The following is a 13,154-nucleotide window of genomic DNA, read 5'->3' as shown; positions in this document are numbered from 1 at the left end:
GGTTCGCATTCCACTTCTAGAGTATATGGTTTGTGTTGCCCCTATCCCTATGTGCCCCCATTGCATTCTATTGTGACTATACATTGTTTGCACTGTTTTCTATTGCTATTACTGCATATTTTGGTATTGTGTACATATATCTTGTGTATATTTGCTATCCTCATACTGAGGGTACTCACTGAGATACTTTTGGCATATTGTCATAAAAATAAAGTACCTTTATTTTTAGTATATCTGTGTATTGTGTTTTCTTATGATATTGTGCATATGACACAAGTGGTACTGTAGGAGCTTTACTCGTCTCCTAGTTCAGCCTAAGCTGCTCTGCTAAGCTACCTTTTCTATCAGCCTAAGCTGCTAGACACCCCTCTACACTAATAAGGGATACCTGGGCCTGGTGCAAGGTGTAAGTACCCCTTGGTACTCACTACAAGCCAGTCCAGCCTCCTACATTGGTTGTGCAGCGGTGGGATAAGTACTTTGCAACTACTTACCACTTTTGTCGGTGTACTTTTCATAGGAGAAAAATATACAAAACAAGTTCAGTGTATGTACACCGAACCAAAAAGTTTTGCTTTTCTTCTCTCACTTCTTTTCTAAGTGCTGAAAAGTACCTCTAAAACTTTCAAAAAGTTCTTAAAAAGTTTTAAAAGTTTTTTTTCCTGTTCTTTAAAAAGTTCTAAAAAACTTTTTCTTTCTTTTTCTATCCCTTAAACACTTTCTATAATGTCTGGCACAGGCCAAACTGTTGATCTGTCCAAGACTGCTTATGGTCACCTTAGCTGGAAGGCAGCAAGGAGTCTCTGTGTAGAAAGAGGTTTAGGGGTAGGGAAGAATCCCTCTAGAGAACTATTAGTTAACATGCTAGTTGAACAAGACAAGACTTTTGTTGGTACTTCTGGTGAGAAATTAGCTGATGGTTCCCACTCAGATTCTGGGGCACCCCTAGCAAAAGAGTTGGGAGGGAATCTTTCCAACCTGCCCCTTAGCAGGCCACCTAGCATAGCTGGTACTGATGTGAATTCACATCACAGTAAGAGTGTTGTCTCACATCACAGTAATAGTGTTGTTTCCCATCACAGTAGAAGTATCACTTCTGTAGGCCAGAATGTTAGTGTGACATCTGTTAGGGCCAGGTCTCCTTCTGTTCATTCTCACCATTCTTCTGTTTCAAGACATGCCCTACCCACCCACCCTGATGACAGAGTGTTAGAAAGGGAGCTCAATAGATTGAGAGTGGAACAATCCAGGCTGAAGCTCAAGAAGCAACAGCTGGATTTAGATAGGCAGTCCTTAGAGATAGAAAGAGAAAGACAGAAATTGGGCTTAGAAACCCATGGTGGCAGCAGCTGTATTCCAAATAGTCATCCTGCAAAAGAGCATGATTCTAGGAATCTGCACAAGATAGTTCCCCCTTACAAGGAGGGGGATGACATTAACAAGTGGTTGGCTGCACTTGAGAGGGCCTGTGCTGTACAGGATGTCCCTCAAAGGCAGTGGGCTGCTATCCTATGGCTATCTTTCAGTGGAAAGGGTAAGGATAGGCTCCTTACTGTAAAAGAAAGTGAGGCCAATGATTTCAAAGTTCTTAAGAATGCACTCCTAGATGGTTATCCCTTAACCACTGAACAGTACAGGATGAAGTTCAGAGAAACCAAAAAGGAGTCTTCACAAGACTGGGTAGACTTTGTTGACCATTCAGTGAAGGCCTTGGAGGGGTGGTTACATGGCAGTAAAGTTTCTGACTATGATAGCCTGTATAACTTAATCCTGAGAGAGCATATACTTAATAATTGTGTGTCTGATTTGTTACACCAGTACCTGGTAGACTCTGATCTGACCTCTCCCCAAGAATTGGGAAAGAAGGCAGACAAATGGGTCAGAACAAGGGTGAACAGAAAAGTTCATACAGGGGGTGACAAAGATGGCAAGAAGAATGGTAAGTCTTCTGACAAGGGTGGGGACAAATCTAAAAATGAGTTTTCATCAGGCCCACAAAAACACTCTGGTGGGGGTGGTGGGTCCAAATCCTCTTCAAATCAAAACAAAGAAAAGAAACCATGGTGCTATTTATGTAAAATAAAAGGCCATTAGACAACAGATCCCAGTTGTCCAAAGAAAAGCACCAAGCCTCCTACCACTACAACCCCTGCTGCTACACCTAGTGCCCCTAGTAATAGCAGTGGTGGTGGGAGCAAACCTACTAATAGCCAATCCAAGGGAGTAGCTGGGCTCACTTTTGGTAATTTAGTTGGGGTTGGTCTGATTAGGGAGACCACAGAGGCTGTGTTAGTCTCTGAGGGGGCTATTGATTTAGCCACCTTGGTTGCTTGTCCCCTTAACATGGATAAGTACAAGCAACTACCCCTAATAAATGGTGTTGAGGTTCAGGCCTACAGGGACACAGGTGCCAGTGTTACCATGGTAATATAGAAACTGGTCCACCCTGAACAACACCTACTTGGTCACCAGTACCAAGTAACCGATGCTCATAACAACACACTTAGCCACCCCATGGCTGTTGTGAGTCTCAACTGGGGGGGGGGGGTTACTGGTCCAAAGAAAGTTGTGGTTGCCTCAGATTTACCTGTAGACCGTCTACTAGGGAATGATTTAGAGACATCAGCTTGGTCAGATGTGGATTTGGAGGCTCATGCAGCAATGCTGGGCATCCCAGGGCATATTTTTGCTTTAACCAAGGCTCAGGCCAAAAAGCAAAAAGGACAGGGTGACTTGGATCCTGGAAGAATGGACCAAGTGCTCCCTAAAGCTAGGGCTAGTAGAAGTAAATCACTACCTACTATCCCTCCCTCTACAGTGGATTCTACTTCTGAGGAAGAAGAATTTCCACCCTGTGCAGAACCTACACCAGAGGAGCTGGAAGCAGACACTGCTGAGAAATTGGGTGAAGGGGGGCCTGCCAGGTAGGAGCTGAGTGTGGCACAGCATACCTGTCCCACACTAGAGGGTCTAAGGCAGCAAGCTGTCAAACAAGCAAATGGGGATGTCAGTGACTCTCACAGAGTTTACTGGGAGGACAACCTCTTGTACACTGAAGCAAGGGATCCAAAACCTGGAGCTGCCAGGAGATTGGTGATTCCTCAGGAGTACAGAAAGTTCCTCCTAACTCTAGCCCACGACATTCCTTTAGCTGGACATTTGGGGCAAATGAAAACTTGGGACAGGCTTATCCCCTTGTTTCATTGGCCTAGAATGTCAGAGGACACAAAGGAATTTTGCAAGTCCTGTGAAACCTGTCAAGCCAGTGGCAAGACAGGTGACACTCCAAAGGCAACCCTTATCCCACTGCCTGTGGTTGGGGTTCCCTTTGAAAGGGTAGGGGTTGACATAGTTGGCCCCCTTGACCCTCCTACTGCTTCAGGCAATAGGTTTATCTTGGTGGTAGTGGACCATGCCACCAGATATCCTGAAGCAATTCCTCTAAGGACCACTACAGCTCCTGCAGTGGCAAAGGCCCTCCTGGGAATCTTTTCCGGGGTGGGCTTCCCAAAAGAGGTGGTATCAGACAGGGGAAGCAATTTCATGTCTGCTTACTTAAAGGCCATGTGGAAGGAGTGTGGTGTTACATACAAGTTCACCACACCCTATCATCCACAAACAAATGGACTGGTGGAGAGATTTAACAAAACTCTCAAAGGCATGATTATGGGACTCCCTGAAAAACTCCGCAGGAGATGGGATATCCTATTACCTTGCCTCCTTTTTGCTTACAGGGAGGTACCCCAAAAAGGAGTGGGCTTCAGCCCCTTTGAACTCCTATTTGGACACCCTGTGAGAGGTCCTCTAACACTTGTTAAGGAGGGTTGGGAACAACCTTTAAAAGCTCCAAAGCAAGACATAGTGGACTATGTACTTGGCCTCAGATCTAGGATGGCTGAGTACATGAAAAAGGTCAGTAAAAACCTTCAGGCCAGCCAAGAGCTCCAAAAGCAATGGCATGACCAGAAGGCTGTTTTGGTTCAGTACCAACCAGGGCAGAAAGTGTGGGTCTTGGAGCCTGTGGCCCCAAGAGCACTCCAAGACAAATGGAGTGGACCTCACATAATTGTTTAAAAGAAGGGAGAAGTCACCTACTTGGTTGACTTAGGCACTGCCAGGAGTCCCCTTAGGGTGCTCCATGTCAATCGCCTAAAACCCTACTATGACAGGGCTGATCTCACCCTGCTCATGGCAACAGATGAGGGACAGGAAGAAGAGAGTGACCCTCTCCCTGATCTCTTCTCTTCCACAGAACAAGATGCTCTAGTGGAAGGTGTAGTTTTGGCAGATTGTCTTACTGCTGAGCAGAAAGACCACTGCATAAATCTCCTGGGTCAGTTTTCTGAACTCTTCTCTACTGTGCCAGGCACCACTTCTTGGTGTGAGCACACTATAGATACTGGAGACAGCTTGCCTGTCAAAAGTAAGATCTACAGGCAGCCTGATCATGTCAGAGACTGCATAAAGCAAGAAGTAGAGAAAATGCTTGAACTAGGAGTGGTTGAGCACTCTGAAAGTCCATGGGCCTCTCCTGTGGTACTTGTACCAAAACCTCATTCCAAGGATGGAAAGAAGGAAATGCGGTTTTGTGTAGACTATAGAGGTCTCAATCAGGTAATCAAAACTGATGCTCACCCTATACCCAGGGTAGATGAGCTAATAGATACACTGGCATCTACCAAGTATCTAAGCACCTTTGATTTGACTGCAGGGTATTGGCAGATCAAGTTATCAGAGGATGCAAAAGCAAAAACTGCATTTTCAACCATTGGAGGCCATTACCAATTCACAGTAATGCCTTTTGGATTGAAAAATGCACCTGCCACTTTTCAGAGGTTGGTGAATACAGTCCTGCAAGGGCTGGAAGCTTTTAGTGCAGCATATCTAGATGATATAGCTGTCTTCAGCTCCACCTGGGATGATCACCTGGTCCACCTATGGAAAGTTTTGGAGGCCCTGCAAAAGGCAGGCCTCACTATCAAGGCTTCAAAGTGCCAGATAGGGCAGGGGAAGGTGGTTTATCTGGGACACCTGGTAGGTGGAGAACAGATTGCACCACTTCAGGGGAAAATCCAAACTATTATAGATTGGGTTCCCCCTACAACTCAGACCCAGGTGAGAGCCTTCTTAGGCCTCACTGGGTATTACAGGAGGTTTCTAAAGAACGATGGCTCCATTGCAGCCCCTCTTAATGACCTCATATCCAAGAAAATGCCTAAAAAGGTATTGTGGACAGCTAGCTGTCAGAAAGCTTTTGAGGAGCTGAAGCAGGCCATGTGCTCTGCACCTGTCCTGAAAAGCCCCTGTTTCTCCCAAAAATTCATTGTCCAAACTGATGCATCTGAATTAGGGGTAGGGGCAGTCTTATCACAACTTAATTCTGAGGGCCAGGATCAACCTGTTGCTTTTATCAGCAGGAGGTTGACCCCTAGAGAAAAGCGTTGGTCTGCCATAGAGAGGGAGGCCTTTGCTGTGGTCTGGGCACTGAAGAAGTTGAGGCCATACCTGTTTGGCACTCACTTCATTGTTCAGACAGACCACAAACCTCTACTTTGCTTAAAAAAATTGAAAGGTGAAAACCCTAAATTATTGAGGTGGTCCATATCCCTACAAGGAATGGATTATACAGTGGAACATAGACCTGGGAGTACCCACTCCAATGCAGATGGACTCTCCAGATATTTCCACTTAGACAATGAAGACTCATCAGGTCATGGCTAGTCTTATTGTCCTTCGTTTGGGGGGGGTTGTGTAGGAAAGTACCATCTTGCCTGGCATGTTACCCCCATATTTCACTGTATATATGTTGTTTTAGTTGTATGTGTCACTGGGACCCTGCCAGCCAGGGCCCCAGTGCTCATAAGTGTGCCCTGTATGTGTTACCTGTGTTATGACTAACTGTCTCACTGAGGCTCTGCTAATGAGAACCTCAGTGGTTATGCTCTCTCACTTCTTTCCAAATTGTCACTAACAGGCTAGTGACCAATTTTACCAATTCACATTGGCATACTGGAACACCCTTATAAATCCCTAGTATATGGTACTGAGGTACCCAGGGTATTGGGGTTCCACGAGATCCCTATGGGCTGCAGCATTTCTTTTACCACCCATAGGGAGCTCTGACAATTTTTACACAGGCCTGCCACTGCAGCCTGAGTGAAATAACGTCCACGTTATTTCACAGCCATTTTACACTGCACTTAAGTAACTTATAAGTCATCTATATGTCTAACCTTTACCTGGTAAAGGTTGGGTGCTAAGTTACTTGGTGTGTGGGCACCCTGGCACTAGCTAAGGTGCCCCCACATTGTTCAGGGCCAATTCCCCGGACTTTGTGAGTGCGGGGACACCATTACACGCGTGCACTATACATAGGTCACTACCTATGTATAGCTTCACAATGGTAACTCCGAATATGGCCATGTAACATGTCTAAGATCATGGAATTGCCCCACCAATGCCATCCTGGTATTGGGGAGACAATCCCATGGTTCCCCGGGTCTCTAGCACAGACCTGGGTACTGCCAAACTGCCTTTTCAGGGGTTTCACTGCAGCTGCTGCTGCTGCCAACCCCTCAGACAGGTTTCTGCCCTCCTGGGGCCCAGCCAGGCTTGGCCCAGGAAGGCAGAACAAAGGACTTCCTCAGAGAGGGTGTTACAACCTCTCCCTTTGGAAAAAGGTGTTGAGGCAGGGGAGGAGTAGCCTCCCCCAGCCTCTGGAAATGCTTTCATGGGCACAGATGGTGCCCATTTCTGCATAAGCCAGTCTACACCGGTTCAGTGATCCCTCAGCCCTGCTCTGGCGTGAAACTGGACAAAGGAAAGGGGAGTGACCACTCCCCTGACCTGCACCTCCCCCGGGAGGTGCCCAGAGCTCCTCCAGTGTGCTCCAGACCTCTGCCATCTTGGAAACAGAGGTGCTGCTGGCACACTGGACTGCTCTGAGTGGCCAGGGCCAGCAGGTGACGTCAGAGACTCCTTCTGATAGGCTCCTTCAGGTGTTGCTAGCCTATCCTCTCTCCTAGGTAGCCAAACCTCCTTTTCTGGCTATTTAGGGTCTCTGCTTTGGGGAATTCCTTAGATAACGAATGCAAGAGCTCATCAGAGTTCCTCTGCATCTCTCTCTTCACCTTCTGCCAAGGAACCGACTGCTGACCGCGCTGGAAGCCTGCAAAACTGCAACAAAGAAGCAAAGACGACTACTGCGACCTTGTAACGCTGATCCTGCCGCCTTCTCGACTGTTTTCCTGGTGGTGCATGCTGTGGGGGTAGTCTGCCTCCTCTCTGCACTAGAAGCTCTGAAGAAATCTCCCGTGGGTCGACGGAATCTTCCCCCTGCAACCGCAGGCACCAAAGAACTGCATCACCGGTCCTCTGGGTTTCATCTCAGCTCGACGAGCGAGGTCCCTTGAACTCAGCAACTCTGTCCAAGTGACTCCCATAGTCCAGTGACTCTTCAGTCCAAGTTTGGTGGAGGTAAGTCCTTGCCTCCCCACGCCAGACTGCATTGCTGAGAACTGCGTCTTTTGCAGCTACTCCGGCTCCTGTGCACTCACCGAGGATTTCCTTTGTGCACAGCCAAGCCTGGGTCCCCGGCACTCTAACCTGCATTGCACGACCTCCTGAGTTGTCCTCCGGCGGCGTGGGACTCTCTTGTGCAACTTCGGGTGAGCACCGATTCACTCCACTTTGTAGTGCCTTTTCCAGCACTTCTGCAGGTGCTGCTTGCTTTTGAGTGGGCTCCTTCTCTTGCTGGGCACCCCCTCTGTCTCCTCACGCAGTTGGCGACATCCTGGTCCCTCCTGGGCCACAGCAGCATCCAAAAACCCTAACCGTGACCCTTGCAGCTAGCAAGGCTTGTTTGCGGTCTTTCTGCGGGAAAACACTTCTGCACGACTCTTCACGACGTGGGACATCCATCCTCCAAAGGGGAAGTTTCTAGCCCTTGTCGTTCATGCAGAATCCTCAGCTTCTACCATCCGGTGGCAGCTTCTTTGCATCCACAGCTGGCATTTCCTGGGCATCTGCCCACTCCCGACTTGATCGTGACTCTTGGACTTGGTCCCCTTGTTCCACAGGTACTCTCGTCTGGAAATCCATTGTTGTTGCATTGCTGGTGTTGGTCTTTCCTGCAGAATTCCCCTATCACGACTTCTGTGCTCTTTGGGGAACTTAGGTGCACTTTGCACCCACTTTTCAGGGTCTTGGGGTGGGCTATTTTTCTAACCCTCACTGTTTTCTTACAGTCCCAGCGACCCTCTACGAGGTCACATAGGTTTGGGGTCCATTTGTGGTTCGCATTCCACTTCTAGAGTATATGGTTTGTGTTGCCCCTATCCCTATGTGCCCCCATTGCATTCTATTGTGACTATACATTGTTTGCACTGTTTTCTATTGCTATTACTGCATATTTTGGTATTGTGTACATATATCTTGTGTATATTTGCTATCCTCATACTGAGGGTACTCACTGAGATACTTTTGGCATATTGTCATAAAAATAAAGTACCTTTATTTTTAGTATATCTGTGTATTGTGTTTTCTTATGATATTGTGCATATGACACAAGTGGTACTGTAGGAGCTTCACTCGTCTCCTAGTTCAGCCTAAGCTGCTCTGCTAAGCTACCTTTTCTATCAGCCTAAGCTGCTAGACACCCCTCTACACTAATAAGGGATACCTGGGCCTGGTGCAAGGTGTAAGTACCCCTTGGTACTCACTACAAGCCAGTCCAGCCTCCTACACCGAGGATGTGAGGATCATCCTGCCTTTACTCAGAGATATAGAGGTCCTTTCATTGGCATTATGAAGGTTCAGTCTAGATGGACTTGATGTGAGGATCATCCCGCCTTCGTTCAGAGATGCAGAGATCCTTTCATGTGCATTATGAAGGTTCAGTCTAGATGCAGAAGATGTGAGGATCATACCGCCTTTACTGAGAGAAATGCAGGTCCTTTCATGGGCATTATGAAGGTTCAGTCTAGATGCACATGATTTGAGAATCATCCTGACTTTATTCAGCGATGCAGAGGTGATGCCTGGGAGCAGTAGGGGTGAGGATTATGCCTGAATGCAGGAGGTTTGATGGCTCTTTCTGTACCCAATGAATGCTCTCTGGTTGCAGAGGGAATCAGATGGTTGTTTTCATTTCTAGTGTTTTTACACATAATTTGAAATGTCCTTCCTGAATATAGAGGTTGTAGGATGCATATGATGAGAGTGTCTAGCACGGATTCACAGCGTGTTTGGTTATAATTTCATGCGGTAAGGAAGGCCTGAGCCTAGCTCAAGCCAGATGTCTGCCTCCATTTTAGCATTAGGTCCCATTTGAATGTCAGACCAGATTGGAGCCTGGGCCCTGCCTTTTTCCGCTAGTGCAGTGTTGTGAAGAAAACAATGCAACATCCTGCTAAATGAAGGGGAACTATGGTAACGCAGGATGAGCATACCGCAAAATCAAAATCTGTGGTTATGTTTTTTCTACTCTTTTTTTTTTTTACGGAAACTGCAGTTTAAAATAAATATAGAACAAGACAGCACAAGAGTTGCAGCTGCGGCTGAGTTTTATGGGCCTAAGTTTTTGACCTCCTCAGACTAAGAGCACGCTTAATGGGGCCTTGAGATCCACTTGTCTTTCTTGTTTATTTTCTTGCTTCTATTAAGGTGGAGGGCAGCTTATAAAGCAGTTCATTGTAAGGCAGTTAGGGCAATGATAATACTATGTAAAGCACTTTCATTCCTCACATGCATTGTTGAATAGCGCCTACACTTTCAGATCTGGCTCCAGACTGCTTCAGCTCTAATAGTTCAATAATTAGGTCCAATAGGAATAGTGATTTGGTTTTGGGTCTGTCTCTTCAGCCATCGGCTTTCATGCGTTTTGCATGGTTTACCTTTGCTTGAGTGGGCTGTCTGTGAACGCCATGGTATTTTGTTATCACTTATTTTATTTGCTGTTGCAGTTTTATGTAGCACATACTTGATCAAAGGGTATACGAGCACTTACATTAATTACAAGGAAAATTCCAACAATAAAAGACCAACATTGATTTTAGCACTAGATATGCGATAAATTAACTACACTTATTGGGAGGGAGATTACATTATTTTTTACAAAGATCGATGTATTGGTTGAGTTGGGATGCAACATAGAATCCTTGCTTTCAATGGAGGATTAATTATTTGGTGGATATTGTTCAGATCCCCTGGGTTATCGCTCATTTTTTTCAGGAGTGTTGTGACCTTTCCAGTTTTCAGAAGCCCATAATTTCGCTGTAGGCCACTGAGGAGCTGCTGCATTAAAAAAGGGGAGACATGAATGATGATCTCTTTGATTAGAGTGGAAGGGATTGAACCCACAAAGTGTGAGGCAAGTTTTTTCTTAGCTATCGTTATGTTGAGCAATCTTTCATTGACTTCTTTGAGCTTGCTCCAGCATGCATCAGTATTTAGGGTTGTTGAAAGGCTGTGTTCTGAATTTTTTGTTTGTTAAAATTTAGTCTTTTTTATCCTCTCTGCAAAGAATTCAGAAATCTCCTCCACCTTTCTTTATAGGTGTAGGTAGGCAGCTCATTTCTACGAAGGACTGGTGAGTGGCTTTACATTATTGAATAGTTTTCTGGAGTGGTTTCTCTCTTGGTCTACATGAGTTCTGAAGAACAAGGCTTCAACCTAAAAGACGTTGGTTTTGTGACCTTTTTCTTTTTGTGCAAAGATTTGTTAGATTCAAGTTTGAAGGGTTTTGTTTCTACAACTGTTAAGCTAATCTTTCTTTCTTTCTCCTTTTAATTAGGACCTTATTGTATGATTGGATTGAGATTGTGCCCTTTTTAGCATTGTCCCATTTGTGTTCCCACTAGGTTTTGGTGACAGGGCAAAAAGTATTCCTTTTGCAGACGCGACATTATATATCCCACTGTGGCTGAACAATTAGAGATCATGTGTGTTGGCTGGAAATCGGGCAACAAGATCTGTTTTTATACAGGAGGCATCACACACAACCTGTATATTGAGGAAGTGACTATTTTTTTGAAGAATAAAATGAAACATCATGCTAAATGAAGAGGAACTATGGTGATCAGTATGAGCACAAGTCAAAATCAAAATGTGTTTTTTTTTTTACTCTTCCTCCACAGAAACTGCGGTTTAAAATAAATATAGAACAAGACAGCACAAGAGTTACAGCTGCGTCTGAGCTTAACGGGCCTACGTTTTTGACATCCCTCAAACTAAGAGCACGCTTAATGGCGGACAGAGAGCAATATGTGTACCATCAATGCATCCCGTAACATTTGAAAAATAAGCCATAAGATAAAGTAAAAGTTTGGTATGTTGTAAGTTCTGCTGATATGCAGGAAATTCAATTGAATCATCTATTTTGGATATCATAAAATCAAGAAACCTATGAAAAAACACAACAGTACACTTTGGGACACTCCCCCTGATTACTCTATGGTAACTTACAGAAACTAAAAGGTATAGGTATCACAATACCTGGACATGTGGTGGGATAGCATTGCTTCTGTCAGTTAGGGCCTGTTGCAGTGGATGTAATTCAGCTATTAAATCCAAAATAACCTGACTACTAACCTGACCTTATCAAATATCTCCTCAGTTTGATCAAAAAGGGTTACCCTAACCCTAAAAATCCTGTACCTTCTCCTTATCTACATAGCAGCCAATATCCTCATCCTCCTCTCCAGAACACACAAAGCCACCAGTGAAACAGCCTGATGCATTTTGGGTCACTTTATATAGGTTGCACCTGATTAACACCTGATTTGGTGGTAATGGATTACCGAAAACATCGTTTTGCGAGTAGTTGCAATTAAGAAATGCTTTATGCATACTATTTGAAATTCACAATTTGGAAATCGCAATTTGCGATTCTTTTTGGGGAATTGTAAAAATAGAGATAGACAAATGGAACAAATTGTAAATTAGAGCTGCCATATCGCCTTTCATACAAAAGGGGTTTTGCATTCTCAAATGTTCCAAAGTAGTGAGTTGGACAATTTGCAAATGCAAAATTATTTTGTACACCTGGTCCATATTTGTCCATTGTCTGTGTCCATGCAGCACAGCAACCAAGCCTTGTGGTTCTCATCCACAATAATATAATAAAGGATGGGTGCTGAAAGGACTCATCAAAAGTGAAAGTTCCAGTATGTTGTTAATGGGGTTACTTACTTTTGATCCGATCTCCAATAAGGAGGGCACTGGAAACAATTCAATGACAACAGTTTCAACTGATCTGCAAAGTCAAAGTTCAGGTGGGTCCTGGAAACGAGTTGGCTCCTTTAGCAGATCAAAGTCTTCAAGAGGAGCGGCATCCACAATACCTATTGCTTCCCCTGAACCCAGATTTCAGTAGCAACAGTGGGAACTGGGATTTCTGTAAAGATACAGTCACATCGTTAAACTGTTACACTTTTAAGGGCAAATAACAGTAGTTACGTTTTCACCACTGTGTCAGCTCATGGTAACAAAGGGAGCAAAACTGATAAGTACAGGGGCATAGCTTCAGGGGGTTGCTTAGGGGCGTATTCTTGGCTTGAGATTTGGGTCCGGGGGCCCTGAGTTAGATATTTTATGCCTTTGTTGGTTTTACTTGTCATCCTTGTTTTTCTAAAAAGGTTTTTTTTTGTGGAACTTAGGCAGTGGCCCTTCTAATGCAAATAAGTACTGAGCCTGTTCCTCGTGGGAACTGTGCATCCCATGCCTCGGTCATCCCTCCACCATTATGCACACTGGTTTTTAATAGTGAAATTTGTGATTCACACTCCCCAGGAATCTCACTGACTAAGCTACCCCCTGGATAACTACTTCCAAAAAGATGTACCAGTAGTAAAGCAGGAAAAGCCAGTGAAGGCAAAAAGTAATTGCTTACAAGTATGCAGACCCGAAGACATCTGTAGAGAGATGCGATGTCTCAGTGAGAGCCATACCAGGATACAAATGGACAACACTGAAAGGAGACTAGGAAGTAGCAGGCAACTTGGCAAAAAAGCACTGGAAATGGAAAAAGGATAAAAATAATAAACAAAAATTGTGTCGGAGGGTGGAGTGAAAGAGTGGATCAGACCCACAGGCAAAAGGTGTACATAAGCATTGCAATGCAATGCTCCACCTGACTGGTGTTTTAAATACAAAGC

The 13,154-nt window shown here is 45.0% G+C and overlaps 1 protein-coding gene across 1 annotated transcript in view; it reads left to right on the top strand.

The window, feature by feature from the left end:
* Positions 1 to 13,154, top strand: part of RAB31 (RAB31, member RAS oncogene family) — a 327,089-nt gene that overhangs the window by 77,900 nt on the left and 236,035 nt on the right. The gene's annotated exons all lie outside the window — the stretch shown is intronic.

Source organism: Pleurodeles waltl, chromosome 2_1, assembly GCF_031143425.1.
Source record: "Pleurodeles waltl isolate 20211129_DDA chromosome 2_1, aPleWal1.hap1.20221129, whole genome shotgun sequence".
Classification (NCBI taxonomy): Eukaryota; Metazoa; Chordata; class Amphibia; order Caudata; family Salamandridae; genus Pleurodeles; species Pleurodeles waltl.
The sequence above is the reverse complement of the archived record's forward strand: the minus strand, read 5'-3'. Positions and strand labels throughout refer to the sequence as shown.